The sequence below is a fragment of the Portunus trituberculatus genome, chromosome 41 (genome assembly GCF_017591435.1).
Source record: "Portunus trituberculatus isolate SZX2019 chromosome 41, ASM1759143v1, whole genome shotgun sequence".
In the NCBI taxonomy this organism is placed as follows: Eukaryota; Metazoa; Arthropoda; class Malacostraca; order Decapoda; family Portunidae; genus Portunus; species Portunus trituberculatus.
The window spans coordinates 40,540,282-40,558,120 of NC_059295.1; the positions used below are offsets into that span (position 1 = coordinate 40,540,282).

The 17,839-nt window shown below is 48.1% G+C and overlaps 1 protein-coding gene across 4 annotated transcripts in view; it reads right to left on the reverse strand.

The window, feature by feature from the left end:
- The window catches only part of LOC123516905, an 86,802-nt gene that overhangs the window by 31,414 nt on the left and 37,549 nt on the right, over nucleotides 1-17,839 (reverse strand). Inside the window, exon 1 of one of the 4 annotated variants that reach the window (XM_045276667.1) lies at nucleotides 16,847-17,166. The exons of the other annotated variants lie outside the window; for them this stretch is intronic. The gene's annotated coding sequence lies outside the window, so the exon portion shown is untranslated. Of the gene's footprint in view, nucleotides 1-16,846; nucleotides 17,167-17,839 lie in introns of those variants that run through there. 4 annotated transcript variants of the gene reach the window in all.

Consider the following 17,839-nt stretch of genomic DNA (forward strand, 5'->3'; position numbering starts at 1 on the left):
TGCACCAAATCAATATATCTTTAATAGATATTATAGACACTGTTGCAATAGAAACAGCAGTTGCTACTCGGAGTGCATGGAGGCAGCTGCTGCACAAGAGACAGCCAGGCATGGGCATCAGAGCCTCGCGCAGCCACGCAAGCACACCAGCAAGTCAGGCGTGAACGCCCTGCAGCCAACACGACTGAAGACTCGTCTGGTAACTTGTTGGGGTCCAGTACCCAGTACGGAGAGGCATCAGACATTAACCTTTGAATGTATTTGACACCCACAGCTCTTTCAGCTTCGCTCTGCCAACAACAACAGACGCCACCACCATCAGCAGACCCACCGCCACTTCTACCATCACCGCGAGTACCTCCAACACCACCACCATGGCAACAATAATAGCAACAACAACAACAACAATAACAACAACAACAACAACAACAACAACAACAATGGTAGCAACAACAGCAAGAGTAACAAAAACAGCAATGACATAAGCACCAGCTGCAAGAACAACAAGAGAACACGTCCCAATAAATAACATCCTGCTTGCCTCACGTGAACGATCACAGCGGATTGTAACTCTCATCTTCCAGGGTAGCACTAGCCCATCATACCCCGGTACACACTAACTATGGGACGGGCCCATGTCATGCTGGCAATTCCTTACAATAAGTAACAATCATTTAGTATGTGGCGAGTGTATGGTTCATTCCAGGCAGGCAGGTGCTGTGTGCCGGCGCCACCCCCGGAGCCTCACCAGTCCCTGGCATGGGATCACCAGCAGCCCACCCACATCGTGTGTTCCTTTTGAAGTTCCATGATAATTATTCAACTACATTATCTGTGTTGTTAAGCTACGCTTTTTTCTTTGTATTCACAAATAATCACGGTCAATGACTGTGTCAGGGCGGACAAGTGGGGCGGTGGGCAGCCAGGGGATACGACTACCATAGAGACTCGGCGGCCCGTGACCGCGACGGCCGCGAAGAATAAAGCCTTTTACATAACAGCGTCTTGTGTGGCTCACATTTCCCGGGGAAAACAATACATTCGGTGAGTAGGATTGTGTTCACGTGGGGTCACTACACAGTGTCAGAATAAATCACTTGTACTATCTTACGCCACTGAGCGCTTATTCTGCGGGAATATTATAATATTTGTTTGAATCACACTATATCAAGCGCCCAGCTTCTTTCTATTCTTCCGACTGATCAGACGCACGGAGTGCCGCAAGGCAGACCTCCAGCATGTAATTTGTTTGCATTACAACACCTGACGTGGATGAATGGTTAGCTTCACTCGAGCTCATCCGTGAGTGATGACCCACCTGGCGGCAGCTGGCCCGTCACGGCAGGTTCCGCGGCGCCAGGAGGAGACGTGATTGTTCAAAGGGGTGCCGCAGTTACTCTGTGATCACGGCGACCACACAGAGAATGCTTAGCACTATTGACTGAGTTTGGTTACTAAACTGCAATGCAGTTCAGTAACAGCAGCCACACCCTCGCAGCTGACAGGATGCCGGCGGGGGGCATGACCCAACTGGTTACACTGGGAGCTTTTCCCATCCCCAACAACGGAGATCTTAATATGCAGGTGAAATTTATCAGAGAATACTAATCATCAGCTTCCGGCCGCTGCCCACACTAGGATGGATCAATAAAGGGCTCATCATGTTGTGCTATTGTTATTTTTCTCTTTTGGCAGACAGTCAACCCAGGTGTTGCCGTTCCACGAGGAGCAAGGACGGAAGCCACGTCAGAACGTGAGTAACTCTACGCTCTAAAAAATACGAAGGGTAAAAAAGGACGGAAACATTTTTCTTTTCCCCTCGGCACGCATGCAGGTTTTCATTGACCGCCAGTGACTACCAAGATTTGGCAGACGTTTTCACATTTACTGAGGCAGCGAAGCGGAGAGGACGGTGATGCTTACAACTCAACAATTCGGTCAGGAAAAGTCTATTCCAACGTTCAGTCACCTAACAACCAACACACACACACACACACACACACACACACACACACACACACCTCTTAATGTGTGGCCCCTGTTCACTAGCAGTAAATAGGTACGGGATGTAACTCGAGGGGTTGTGGCCTCGCTTTCCCGGTGTGTGTTGTGTGTTGATGTGGTCTCAGTCCTACCCGAAGATCGGTCTATGAGCTCTGAGCTCGCTCCGTAATGGGGAAGACTGGCTGGGTGACCAGCAGACGACCGAGGTGAATTACACACACACACACACACACACACACACACACACACACACACACACACACACACACACACACACACACACATACACACAGATCACTATAATAAGAGCATTGAGGTCAGCATGGGATACCTGTAGGTGGGACAAACCTCTATATGCTGAGTTGAGGACAATCGTGGCGGCATTATTCATGAATAAAGTAGAGCCAAAAGCCCCCGGGAGAAGGAAGCTTTTTGTACCTTGTGCTGTAGAAATGAGATATGACAACATGGGTCACTTCGTTCAACCACTTCAGGGTCATGCAAGAAGGAAGTGCATGGGTGAGAACTGTAAATCTGTAGTGCGCACAGAATGTTGCAAATGTGATGTCGGACTATGTATTCCATGTTTTGCTTCTTACCACAACCGTAAATAAGATACACATGTGAATGTATGTTTATTTTTTTCAGTAGTTCCAACAATTTGAAATATCATTATCGTAGAAGAGACAAGTATGTTATCTTTACGTATACGTCAGAAAATGGTTTGTTCTTTATGGCCACGGAATATGGAGTTTTTTGTATCCATTTTCTCCTTAGGTAACCATATGGTCACCATATATATCTCAGCATTCGATATATTATTTTATTTATTAGGGGCCATTTTCATAATTTTTATGTTCAATAGGATAATACTATGAAGGTTAAAACAAAATTTGAAAAAAACTTTTTTTTTTCAGGAGGTAAAGGGTTACTTGTGCTGCTGCCGTTTTGTGCGTGCGGCAATGTGCGGTAGTGCGTTAGTGTGTGTCTGTAACTATTATTGATGAGATTATGTGTAGTGATGCGTAGTGACAGTAAGTGATGATGCAGTGATCATAGATGGTGTGTTTTGGTGGTGCAGTGTGGTGTGGTGTGGGTACAGTGTTATGCTGTGTGCCACGCCGTGCCGCCAGCTGCATGCAGGTAAGAATAAAGCTTCTATCATCCAGCACCATGTCCTCACACACCACACTCACAGCTTGCATGCCACTCATCTCTGTTCCCTCAGCTCCAGGTCTGATGCTATACATTCCACCAACAGCAATTCATATACTTAAGAAAATATAACGTGATTCTGTTGTGCAGTTTGTACCGCCTTCTGCCAGGTCCCGCGGCCTACACACACACACACACACACACACACACACACACACACACACACACACACACACACTCTCTCTCTCTCTCTCTCTCTCCCCAGTAGACTTGTTGAAGCATTTCCTGTGCTCTCATTTCCGAGGAGGATTGATTGCTGGACTGCTGGTCATCACTGTCGTATTCGGGGAAGTGGACTCGTAGGCGGCGTGTCTTCCTCCCCCGTCACCGCCGCCACAACCACTCCCCCTCATTACGTCACCACTTCAGCGTCGCCGCACAACATTTCACAACCATCGCCACGCGCCCGAGACTTCCCCATTGCCGAACTTTACGGTTGACTACAAGCGATACATTCCCCACCCCGAGCCAGCCTTCATCCTCCGGTGGCCGCATGTTACTCACACCACCTAGTCATCACACCCGGCACCCTTAGTCCTCCCTACTAGGTCACGCTTGTCACGCATTACACTCTCCGGTACACCTTCCCTCAACGACCTCCATAGTACGGTGTAACATTTGCATTCCGCCTTCATATTACACTTTTCCACTTCTTCTTCTCAGCTTTTTCCTATTCGGGGTCGCCGTTGTGAATGAGCCTTCTCCACGTATTTCTGTTGTTTGCCATCTCTGGATTTATATTCTTCTCCCTAAGATCTCCGTTTATGCAGTCAATCCATCTTCGTTTGGGCCGTCCTCTTCTTCTAACTCCCTGCACTTCCATACACTTTTCCACGTTCCTTATTATATTCAAGTGGATATACTGTCACTGAACGACACGGAACAACAAAGAACATGACGTCTTACTGTCAGAGTATGAGAAGACAAACCAAGTCTCGTGATAGCCATGGCGCCATCATCAGTCACAGCAGACAGCCTCTTGGTCATCGCGTTAATTGCTGTCACCAAGCCTTCCCCCACCACCACCTGCTGCCCGCCTCCCTCCTCGCCGCTCCCTGGTGCTGGTGTGGAGGGTCTCGGGTTTGGATTCCTCGGGTCAGTGGCCAAAAACGTGACTCTTGCTCACAGTTATGGGTCTCTCCCCTTTCCCGGCTTCACTGTTCACTTGGGTGTAGGCTATCTCAGACGGCGACGTTGTTCCTTCGTCCACGTCACGCGGTGCAGCTCCGTCCCATCCACCTTCCCGTCCCTCCGCCACACGTCCACATACACACCAACAAGAATACTATCCATACGTGATGAAAGGCGCCAGAACATGCCAAACGACTCATGTTAAGGTTTTTGCACGAGTTAACGGTCCCTTCTCACCTCATCTTCCTCCCCTTACAATACAACCTCTTCCCGCACCACCCCGTCCTGTTCCTTCCCTTCCTCCTCCTCTCCTCCTCTTCCCTTCGTCCGCTGGGGTCACAATAAGGCTGGGAAGCATGCAGGTCCGTCCGGCGTGCAGCCAAAAGGCGGTTCTCTCCTCGGCATCTCGCACCGGTACTACATTTTCCTCTTCCTGATTCCGGTGATTTGGGATGGTTGTGTTACGGTCCCGTCATTTTCTTCATCCGCCATGACAGGTCGAGGCAGAGACAGAGACTGAGGCAATGTGTAATGATAGGTCAGTGTGTGTGTGTGTGTGTGTGTGTGTGTGTGTGTGTGTGTGTGTGTGTGTGTGTGTGTGTGTGTGTGTGTGTGAGAGAGAGAGAGAGAGAGAGAGAGAGAGAGAGAGAGAGAGAGAGAGAGAGAGAGAGAGAGAGAGAGAGAGAGAGAGAGAGAGAGAGAGAGAGAGAGAGAGAGAGAGATATTAAATAACTAGATAAATAGGTATCACATCACACTGATAACAACCTTATAAAGCGATGGATATAAACACGAAGGCCGATAGGTGTTTGTCATGGAGGTCTCTCAGAGTGTGCCTCCGTAACACAGTGCACTGCCGGGTGGAGGTGGTTGCCACACACACGGACACGCAAGCTGGCCAGAGCTGAGCGTAGGATGAGTAGAGCGACGGGTTGTGGTATTCATGGTATTCATGCCAATTACATAATCTTATGATCAACTCTGACTTTCGTGTAACTTTACCGCAACGCCTTCCCCGCCAGCCTCACCTCTCATCCCAAGTCATTAGTATGCTTCCCCCCCTCTCTCTCTCTCTCTTCCTCTTCTTCTCTTATCCATGGATGTCCAAGAGATTGTTTAATTTCCTTCACTGGGCGCTTTGTATTCGCCATCTAATTCTTTTAATTTCGCACACATTCCCTCCACGGAGTTCAGGCAGTCCAGGCCACCCCCTCCTCCCCCATGGCGAGGTCGACCCGGGCCAGGCAGGTGGAGGAGACCCTACATCGAGGATCCTCCCGCTATAATTATAGTGCCCGACGCCCGCCCCGGGCCACCCTATACCGGCACCGTCAGGCCGCACCACAACCTCACCCGCACACTGGCTTGGCTGGGTGGCGTCCCAACCACAGCCTTATCTTATCTTGTCATAACGAAACCACCATTCTGCATTACAAATTGCTATCCTTGCCAACAATCCCGCCTCCTGCAACCCCTTCCAGCCTCCCGACAGGCGCCTGGCAGCCAGACGGGCGGTGCCCTCAGGTCCAGTGTTGGCCACTCCCTGCCTCTTCTTTTTCCTATCTCACTTGCTCTAGATGTGTCTTGAATTTCATGAATATTTTTCCTAATAGCGTGCAGCAAAGTAAAAGAAAATATTTGATATCTATACTAAGCCTAACTCTTTTCTATCTCGTTTCGATTGTCTTGCACGTCCTCCCACTGAAGACATCAAGGTGTGTTCCTTGACAGATGCCAGTGATGGGTTTGGCTGGCACCGCCGCACCGCGCTACGAAGTAACACATGTGGTCGTATTACGGCTACGTGCTGCCTCAGGCACCTACTTCTGCTTAGTGACTGTAAAATATTACATTTCTATTCACTTAACACTAGCCGACGATCATTCTGCCGCACAGCACAACAGTCACCAGGAAACTTCCGCCCTTCATTACAGCATCTTACTGTTCATCTTTGTACGTACAGTACTGGATGAATTTAGGAATCCTGACTAGCTGATAAAAAAAAAAAAAAAATATATATATATATATATATATATATATATATATATATATATATATATATATATATATATATATATATATATATATATATATATATATATATATATATATATATATATATATAATGTAATAAGTGTGTTTAAGTGACATCAGTAAATAGCTCAGAAATCAAGAGCTACACAAAACAAAGATGACAGAAAGTTTGGAGATGATGAGAGATTTGAAGACCACAGACAACACAAAGAAATCGCAGCTGCGGTGTCCTTCGCCGGGTTTGGGATGGTAAAACTACCTCGCTCTAAAAACCTTTCCTTTCAAAATCATTATTCTCTTTCACACCAAACCTGCCCAGAAAAAGTCTCGTCAACTGAAATAAGTGGTTCAGCTATAACTCTCCGTCGGCCCAAGGAAATTCTTTGTGGTCGCCATGCCTGGAGCTGCTAGCGCGGCACGCGGCGCCACTATGTTTCCCGGTGCGGGGAGGCTGGCGGGTGCGTGCATGCCGGGGTGCGCCTGTGCTCTAGTGCTCCCCTGACAAGGGAGGCGGTTTGCTGAAGTCCACTCAGAATACGCTTTCTTAACGGAAGAAAAGCTCACCTCTTGATCTGATGATACAACGCTCTACCTGCTTCTGTCCTGTCATCACGCTCACACTGAAGTTCCATCTATGCGAGCATGTATCACCATGTGTTCATCATTCTCTCGCCGACAAGAAGAAAAAAAATCATGAAGCTGCTGCATGGGTGAGCCGTGTGGTGATGTAGAGCCACGGATACAATCACCAGACTGGCGGAAATGTGACCATATGTTCTCATACGAAACAACATACAGAATATATCAATTCAGCAAACCCCAGGCAAGGCACAGCGTTCATGTTGAGAGTGGTGGTTGGTCTCCGCCTTCCCTAGACTGTCCTGGACAAAAAAAAGGTTCGTGGGTTGCGCCACGCCCACAACATAAATAAGGAAAGAATGTCCCATAAAATGGCAAAATGTCCCTCGACTAAGAAAAATCACTTTGCAGTGATTATTAAACGGATCGTTAAAAATACGTTTACAACCCTAAGGTCGAAGCCGGTCATCCCGGCACAGTGCGGCGACAGCGTGGCGGGGCGGCGTTACCTGGCCGCCGTGACGAACTGCAGCGCTGGAAATCACAGCGAGGGGCACAATCTGCACAGCCACGTGCTCATCCAGAAAAATAGACAAGTTGCAAAAAGAAAGGGTTTTACATGGGTTCACAGTCAGAGTACGTAACTTTTACTTTCAAGGCGGTGGGAGGTAAAGGTGGAGAGAGGGAGGGATAGAGAGAAAGTGCAGCTCCCCTGCAGGCTCCGTGTGAAGCAAGACAAGGACGTTGCTCTACATGGTATCGCGTCGCCACTCCACCCTCACTGTGCTTGCATTCCGAGTCCTCACTGTCACCATCAACACTAGTGTCGGCTGGTTTCCCACCGTTTCTCCGTACAATGCACTGCAATGATAAAAACCTGCTTGTCCCGACCCACAGCCACCTGACTTCCTTTATTAGAAGCATTCCTTGTTTTTGCTTTATCATTGTTGGCACCGAAACCTCCTTGACATTTGATTACACAACTATTACAACCACAGGGGTGATGGAAACACCTCATAGATTGGTTGCTGCCGCAGTGCTATTATGAAATCTGACTCCGCAGTACTGAGACAACCTTAACGCGGCAACACAAGTGCAGCCCGTCCTGCAGGGGGAGCGGTCATCTGGGCAGGGTGACCACTACCACTGAGTTCGCCGTCACCAAGGTCGCACTGTAGAAATTGCAAATAAAAGAGAAGTCGAACTTGAGGCGGAAGTTGAACAAAACACTACTAATATGCAGGTTCACGTGACATTTCGTGCTGAAATGTGTGGGAGGGCGGGAGGAGGGACGTGCGCATACCTCAGAGACTTACTTTATACCATCAACACTATACATTTTTTCATTGTTACGGCAGCTTTGGGGACTTGAAAAATTAAGAAAAATCCAAAATTATGGAGAACTCAAGAAAAAAAGAAATGACACCAGGGACCATTCAACCACAACCTCGATCAAGTAACCTAAGATCCACTGTTTCACATCCTACTCATGCACTTACACAGACAACAACGACAACAACAGTAATAATAATAATAATAATAATAATAATAATAATAATAATAATAATAATAATAATAATGAAGCAAAATGCATAACAATCACTATGATAATCTCTGCGTGGCCTGACCCTCTCCCTCCTGTACCCTGGTTCCTGGCCTGGCGCGGCGCGGCCACACCATGATGGGTAAGCAGCAAGAGGGGCACGAGCGAGGGTCAGGCCGGGTCATGTGGCTGGCGACCCGCTGCCTGGCCAACCGCTGGGTCACAGATCAACTTGCAGCCACACTTTCATGTTTCCTTCACGCAATCCTCACCTGATCCTTGTTAACAGTGGTGCTAAATGATCACTAGTGCTTTTCAGGTAATAGTAATTTCATAATTGTATCGATGCATGAAAGACTGAGCAGTTTAAAGGGAGTTAGAATAGACGTAGGTGGGTGGGGGCACAGGGCAGGATGTCCCCACACGGTCAGGGAGCCAGCCGCCGCCTCCTCCTCCACCATGTGGGTCGACGTTACGTAAGCAGCGTGATGAGGCCCTCACACAGCATGGCCTTTCTGCACGCCCTTAAAAGTGTGCAATGCAAGCAGAGAGGCGGCTCAGCCTTCGCCACGACGCCATTGTGCTGGTTTTGTTTGCATTGTGGAGCCATCAGGTCACCATCAGGTGGCGGGGACAGCGGTGCTCCGTGACGCGTTAAGGAAACACCCTCTGCCGGGCCAGCACTAGCGTGTTACTTTGTGACTCACAGTACTTTCACTCCGGTGGGGACAGTGTGGGCGCCACAGTGACGCTCACTGTGGCAAAGGACTGAGGGTTGGGGAGGCCCGGGCATGGAGCGCGAGCCGCAGTGTTCCTCAACCATCTGTTCTTTATGACAGACTTAAATACCAGCCCTCGGTTCCCACCGCCCACGCATCCCTTTCCCCTCAAACCATCCATCATTCCTGGACGCACCGTTCAAATATTCATTAGTGAACACCTTCCACGTGAGTTGTGGTGATTCCATTCATCTCTGTTCCCACTCTCATGCTCTCCACACAAACCCCTGCGCTCCACCCAACTCTTATTCACTAACTCCTCCCTATCCTCTTTCTTTTCAACCTTATCCAGTCTTTCTCTCTCTCTCTCTCTCTCTCTCTCTCTCTCTCTCTCTCTCTCTCTCTCTCTCTCTCTCTCTCTCTCTCTCTCTCTCTCTCTCTCTCTCTCTCTCTCTCTCTCTCTCTCTCTCTCTCTCTCTCTCTCTCTCTCTCTCTCTCGTCTCATCTCTGGCCACATGTTCTCAGCATAGCCTTTCTTTTCACATCTACACATGCCTTATCTTTCTCATTTTAATCTCACCTTTGCATGTCATACCCTCGTAAGCCTCGTTCAGCTTTGCCCGCCTCCTCGCCTTCCTCTTATCACAGTTCAGCCTCCCTCTTCTTTGCTCACCCTAATCCCTTCTTAACTCGTCTCCTCTTACACCCTCCCATTATCCCTATCCACCTCCCAGTCCCTCCCTTCGCTTCGTCATTCCCTCGCCACACATTCGGCCCAAAACCAGGCTTATTGTCACTTCAGCCTTTGTTGTCTTTGTCTCTGCCGTGTTGCGTCCCCCCTAATCTACGTGTCTATTGCTGGCTGAGTCTTCTTGTTTACCTGCCTCGCAGACTCAATATATGTATACCCTAGTCCGTTTTTATTTTTGTTCTTCTATTTACTATCACAATCTTATTTCGTGGTTCACCATAAGGCGTTTATTTCTGCCACATTTCGCGAACTCGGCAAAGGTCAGACACACTTTATCCCCACCATCCACCCCCGCCCCTTGCCCACGCTCCGCTCCCTCTGTCCTTCCTCCCCTTCATCTCTCCGGTCCCTTCTCCTCCCGAACCCTCTCCCTCCTCTCCACAGTCCAGGTAGGGAGGCCAGCGGCCCGCCTCAGCGACCGCAGCCCAAGGACGCACGTTGCTACCCACACTGTACTTATCCCCAGACACACACACACACACACACACACACACACACACAAAAGGAGGCGGTGGCTAAGTGATCCTCGGAATGGAGCTCGCTAACTCCACCTCGCGTCCTACTAGAAGTTGACCATTTTTCAAGACATCGGCGAGTGACTGAAATTCACCTGCACTCTGCCCGTCATCCTTCCGTCTTGTACAGTGCTGCAGTCAGCTCTGGTGATGGCATGGGTCTTACTTGAACACTCTTGCCTATGTCAACACAACGGGTGGCGGCCAGCCAAGCCTTCAAAAATTAGCCTCCAGGGACAAAGCCTATCGGAGCAATAGGGCCAAACACACACACACACACACACACACACACACATACCGTCAACGTTTCTCTTCACTCTCTGGAACTCGCCCTGCAGGATGCCCGCCCCCTGCCACTGCAGCCTGACACAGCCTTGGAGCATCAAGCCCCGTCTTGTCCTTACTGATCGGAAAAAAAAAAAAACCGGGCATTCTTAAACTTGGTCTGAATTTTGAAAAAAAAAAAAAACGTTAGGTATCGCAAAATCACTCAATTCTTAAAGCAAAATATAACGTGAAAAAACTTACTTCGGAGAAAAGTAGGTCCAAAAAAAAAAAAAAAAAAATGGTTGAGTACTTTAAGACGTAAGAACCAGTTCGGAGATTTTCCAGGTGAGTGGCGAGAGGAGCGATGTACGAGGTGAGGTGAGGCGAGGTAAGGTGTTGCGCCAAAGCAGACTCGTCTCTTACTGCCTGTGGTAATCATTCATCAGGCTTCCCTCAAGCTTCGCGGCTACTGCCATCCATCAGGCCGACACGCGTGGCCGGGTAAGAGTGGGCGGTGTCTGCAACGGTGCAGTCTCACCTCTACCGTGTGTCCTGTGCCAATGTCACCCACTGCACTGATGGGGATTCTGTCTAGCATTGTGAGAGCAGATCTTCACCAATGATCAAACACGTTCACACACACACACACACACACACACACACACACACACACGAATGATAATGGTGCTCAATTTTACTCACATAAAAGACAAAACTGACTCTCTACGGTCTACACAACCATCATTGTGATGGTGGTGGTGGTGGTTGTGGTGGTGGAGGGCGCCACCGACGTTGTCACTCAGCTGTGCAAGGGAAAGCATTACCCTGAACAGGCAGCAAGATGAAAACAGTGATTAGATAAATAGGTAAGCGAAACAGAAAAATCTTAATTCAGTGACGTAACTCAGATATTTATAAGTGGCAGGGCGGGGTCAAAGCCCGGTTCTCGCACAAAGCAACTTCAACATTGCTGTTTTTCACATTCGTTCAAATATTGAGTGCTCAAGCTACACTTTCATGCTCCATGTGCTCCGTGCGACGCCCTGGACACTCAGGATGCGGGGAGGGCACGCTGGGATACTAATTATGGAAAAGTTTACCTGCATTTCAAGAAATTGGTCCATTAGTATATATCTGCGGCTGCATGTGTATCCCTCCATCAGTATGATGTTAGGGCAGTGGCAGCACGAGCGTGAGACCAAAAGTCATACCACTGGAGACAGCCTGGGCACACGAACCACGCCCATCGCGGCTCAAAAGGGTCACCATCTTCTCATTTTTCTTTCTTTCTTTTTTTTTTTTTTTTTTTTTTCATCAGAGAGCGAGAGGTCAGAGTGGATTGGTTACCGCTATAGGAATAGCCGACGCGTGAGCCTCGTGGCTTGAACGTGGAGCAGCGGGAGTCCCGGGGACCGGGTCACGGCAGTAGCTACCCAGTGGGCACACGCCCGCCCACACGCAGTGTCAAGTGAAAACTTTTCTTTTTGATAATTAATCCATCAGCAATGAGCGGAATTAGGGGCAAATATCCTACGTGTGCTCAGGGGGACGTCTCCATGATTGCACAGGCTGACATTAAAAATAGCAATAATCATATATACTGCAATGTCATCATTATTACTACCATTATCATCATCATCATCATCATCATCATCATCATCAACAGCAGCAGCAGCAGCAGCAGCAGCAGCAGCAGCAAAACCACCACCACCACCACCATCACCACTATCACCATCATCATTATCATCATCATTATCATCATTATCATCATCATCATCATCATCACAACCCCCACCACCACTACCGTCCATCATCACCACTACCACCAACAACAAAGAAACACAAAGCATAACAATACCACAGGCAGCAGAACCACCACGCTACAACAACTAAAACTTAAACGAAAACCCAGCTTTGGTTTAATTCCCGTGTTATTGCCTATTAGAAGTCTCACAGAGCGGGTCTACGCTCCCCTAGGCTCGGGATGGCGAGGTGCACCAAAGGGTTGATGGAGCAGCGGCTGCACCAACACGTCACGATGTGTCAATAAAAACAAGCAACGAGTGACTGGCGGGAATACAATGATACCGTTAGGTGAACCAGCGAGGTACTGTGTTATTACAGGTAATTACCTTTCCCTTAGGATTGTGATCTCTCCCTAAAATGAAAAGGCACAAGCACACACAAACTGATATAGTGGGAAGGCAATTGTTTCGGTGTGTCTTTCTTAAATCCCGATTGTGACGCACCAACACTTACATAGTCTGTCTTTTAGTGCTGCATCCCGCCCCCTTGCCGCGCTCATCCACTCGAACACCGCCATGCCGGCAGGGCTGGAGATCCCAGGAACGGCTGCACTCTCTTGTGTGTGTGCAGAGGAGACACTCGGGCCGGTGTGCAGTGAAGGGTCAGGGATCAACCGGCGTGGGTCACGTGGAAGACAGAACTAGCCTCTCACCGTTATCAAAGCTGCTTCTCTCAGCTGAAGCTGAAGCTTAAGTTTAATATTTCACAGGAAAGATTTTGAGAAGTCACATTATCACTACTGCGATGTAAGTGCTAACTCAACCAAACTATTTGGTAACTTGAGCAACGAGTGTGGAGCCACTGATTTAGCTGCATAACGCCGGCAACCAGCTTGACCTGCCCTGCCCTGCCAACACACTCTATGGTAACTGTCACCGCCCTCCATCAGCTCCGACCATCATCGAACGCCCCTCCCTCACCGTCACCAGTTACGATCTGTACCATTATAATGATAAGTTCTAATAATTCATTTAACACTTTCTCTCTCTCTCTCTCTCTCTCTCTCTCTCTCTCTCTCTCTCTCTCTCTCTCTCTCTCTCTCTCTCTCTCTCTCTCTCTCTCTCTCTCTCTCTCTCTCTCTCTCTCTCTCAGCATTCACTTGCACAAGAGCAAAAGACTGTGGAAGATAATTACAGTTTGCAAGACCAGCCTGGCTAGCAAGAGGAGACCGTGAAAAGTGAACGTCATAAGCTATTAAGAGAAAGGTATTTATCTATTTTTGTAATTTTTTCAGTCTTCCACTCAGCGCAGCGCAGTGCCATGAGCTGTCTCTCAAACTGGCCTTTTATTGTAATTCCTTCATAACAAGACGGTGCTCGGTTCGGCTCAATAAGTGCGTCGACCACGGCTGATGTAATGTCTTGGGAGTATGAATACAGTTCACCCTCACACAAATATTCGAAATGAAATCAGATCACTGTGATCATTCCTGCACAAAATCCTATTGACTTGTTTCAGTGCGATCAAAATACTACGAGAATTTTATTCGCTCAACAAATTACGTAGAAAGTAATGCGGAAAATTTTGTGCTGACACATAACAAAACAGGAGACGGTAAACACATTCAATAAAATTACAAGTGTTTAAGAACAGCTTCTGTTACACTTGTGTGTAATGAACGGTGTAATACGACAGGAAAGCAAACATCCAGGTGGAGGTATTGACACAATACCAGGAAATTCAGCTAGCCATGCAGGAACAGCCTGAGCAGGTGGGCGGCCCAGCATGATTGTCAGTGGCTGGCTAAGGGATCGGGCAGGAAAAAAAAAGCTGCATCAATGAAGTTGAGCAGCCCTTGTAGACCATATTAGCAGCATGATAACGCATTAGGGGAACACAAGGACTCCGGCGCGGCGCCCCTCGCCTCGTCCAGTTCACATGTTGCAGGCATGGGCGAGGCAGACTACAGCGGACACTGTATGGATTTTCTTGAGGCTGACATTGCATCAAGTTGTTTGTCCTATGCAGCGAGACAGTCCTTTCTACAAAGGCCTTGGAACGTTGCGGTGAGGCTCGGCACCAGGGCCTGTCAGCGAGAGATCGGTGTCCCCTCTGGAAAGGAAGGCTGTGGTGTCCTTCACTGTACCACGCCCTCACACGGATAACCACCTGTTGTCCTATACCAGTGGCAGCGACGCTTATCCCCGCCCTTATTCCTCCGAGTTGTAGCTCAGCTCCCGCCTTTCCTTTCACAATTAAAAACAACGGATATTTGTATCTGCCCTCGTGTGCACACGTCACTCACCTTGAAAACACTATCGCGCCGCGCATGTTATTTCCTGGTGAGTGATTTATATTCCTTTGTGCATCACGTAAAGATCACACGCAAACCTTCTGAATAAAAGCTAATCTATTTTAAAGATTTCATGATCACGGATAAGAATAGCATGCAATTACATACATCGCATGTACAAAAATTGATAATTTAATGGAAAAGTTGCACTTTTCATCATAATTGTTTCTACTGAACACTTTCGACCAAATTGCTTGTGCACAAATAATTATGACTGGTGACTGCAAAAGTAGAGCTGCGTGACGAGTGTCAGATGTATACATGTCAGACGTGTCTGACATGCATACATCCTATGAAGCAGAGGGAGACAATTGTTTACGACAAACCAATTGTCCATGAAAATCTTATGCGTTAACAAGTTAAGCTGTACCATTATTTATTTTTCTTATTCTGCCATTTGTGTTCTCCTGATGGAGGAGTCGGGCCTAAGAGTGGAGGCAAGAAGTGACTGCAGTGCGCGGTGTCTATACTCCTGTTTGTTTTGTGGCAAGACTTGGCCACCATATCGCTCCAGCAGTATCTCAGTGATGAACAGGGAAAGCAACGATCATTTGGTAAGACTGTGACGAAGACGCTTAGCTGATTAGCAAGTATCCATAGAGTATACTCATAGTTACAGGTCCGCTCAACTTTATGAACTCCGACTTTTCTTGTATAAGGTTTTCCCTTACCGACCTTAAATATATCTTCCTGAATTCAAATACGACTGGAATTAGCATCTCATATAATTAGAGGTTTTAGTTTTGCCTTCTAAGTAAAATCTAATATACAGCCTTTGCTTAACTTAATGGAACATCCCTAATAGTACCGAATTATCCACTCTGATGTTGACATTTCTGCTGCATTGATCATGTCGGTAGATGACTGTGGCTTTGGCCTAATGACCTTTAGTTACTTGAAGTCCTGAAGGCAAAAATGCTCTACGTCTGACACTGCAGAAGAGGAGGCTGCCAGGGTGGAGGCTGCGGCAGGGCTGACTTGTGCATACACACATCCGTTTGTGCACGACCTGGTGAGTGCTTCCCGCGGCGTGTGTACCCAAGCCCCGTGCAGGGTGTCCCCATGCACCACCCCCTCCCCACAACACACCTCGCCGACACACGATCCTTTGAACACTCTGCTATAAATCTTGTTCGCTAAGATAGTATAAATATAATATTGGTATTGAGGAGACGTAAGTCATGCACAAAAAATAAAAAAAGTTACTGAGTATAATTCTTTCTTTTACACTTATTGCAGGACTATCATTTGAGTATACTTACATCCAAATAGTACATGAAACACAAGGTGTGTGTGTGTGTGTGTGTGTGTGTGTGTGTGTGTGTGTGTGTGTGTGTGTGTGTGTGTGTGTGTGTGTGTGTGTGAGCGCCACACCAGCAAACATTAAGTTAGCAAATAATGTTGTTATTTCAAACAAGAGCAGTTTTTTTTAAGAAATCACGTGCTTTATTCAGGCATGTCTTTATGTAAGACTGGCGTCTTTCACTACAGGCTAGCAATGCAAGACTGATGTTTAAAAACCCATCCATATTGACGTATGATATTTTTCTCATATACCAAAAATAAAAATAAATAAATAAATAAAAGAACAGACTCCATGGCTGGCCTGGTGTTCATGCTTCAGCTGTCCCTCAGTCTGTCTAGGGCATTACAGGGAATATTTGGTTACCGGTTTTCAATGCGTTTTCTTCAAAATGCTTAACGCTGCTCCTCGCAACGACTCTTGCCTCAAGACAGGCAAGTGTGGTGCTAAAGGCGAGCACAACTCAGGACTAGCTGGCGTGTGTGGGCGGCGGCGCCAAGGCCACAGGGCGGCCACCAGGGTGGTGTTGGTGCCATGGTGTGTGTGTGTGTGTGTGTGTGTGTGTACACACACACACACACACACACACACACACAGTATTGCTATATGCAATAATTTTTTGTGCAGTGAGGGAGGCAGTACGAAATAAATCCTTGGTGTACAACACCAACCACTGCTTTACATACGTGTCGTCGTGCCCGCGGCGCAGCATCCGGGCTGGCTGCACCTCCTTGCCAAGTCCAGACCAGCGTGGATCTGACGCTGGCAAAGCTTGCCGGCATGCAATGTTTGGACGGCAGGCCGGCTGGCTGCCCCACCAGCCCTTTGTTCGCTCGTCATCCAGGCGGGCAGCACCGGCGACCCCGCCGCACCATCCCCACACTAAGTTGACACCGCCGGAGTGGGGGTATCAACGCAGACTTGTGCATCACCACACACTTGTCCCGCTACCGACACCACCGTTACCACTCCACCCTCACAGTCACTCTGTGAGAAACGCTCAGGCAGCTGATGCCAATCTCCCATCCCGACCGACCGCTCTGACCAGAGTACCCCGTTCCGACCTGAGTACACGGGGCCGGGTAGCGCCCTGCCGTTCGGGAGAGGGTGCCATTATATTATCAATACATTTTATATTAAGTAAACAGGGAATGGGATTCGGTCACTGGTTGGGCTACACTAAGACCTGTCCCAGCTCATGAACACCCTTATGTTCTTCTCAAAGTGCGAATCCACCGTGACCTTTACCTGTCCTGGCGAGGGGCGCAGCAGCCCTCCGCGCACATACCTCACAAATGCTCACTCAAGGAGATTCAGATTCTTTATTGTCCTTCATTAAGTAAACATATATTTATTTAAGGTTTCATTTTGTTGTTGTAGTGGCAGGCAGACCAAAAGGTACACGTTAACTGTAATTAGAGGTATTGATCCCTGTTAATTTACGGCGAGAAGATGCGAGAAAAGATGTTTTGATGGCTATTAATTGGAAGGTAGTAGAAGCGTAGCCCATCTGCGGGGCGGCGCCTGGGTGGCTGGTGCTACACGCCGCCGCAGCCATAAGTCATATCGAATTTGGCGTGTGGTGAAGGTCGCGAGGGGTAATACTAGCTAACGGTGGAGAGGGGGAGGGGCATGCCAGAAAGGGCTGAACAACGTTGGGGAGAAGACGGGGCGGCGAA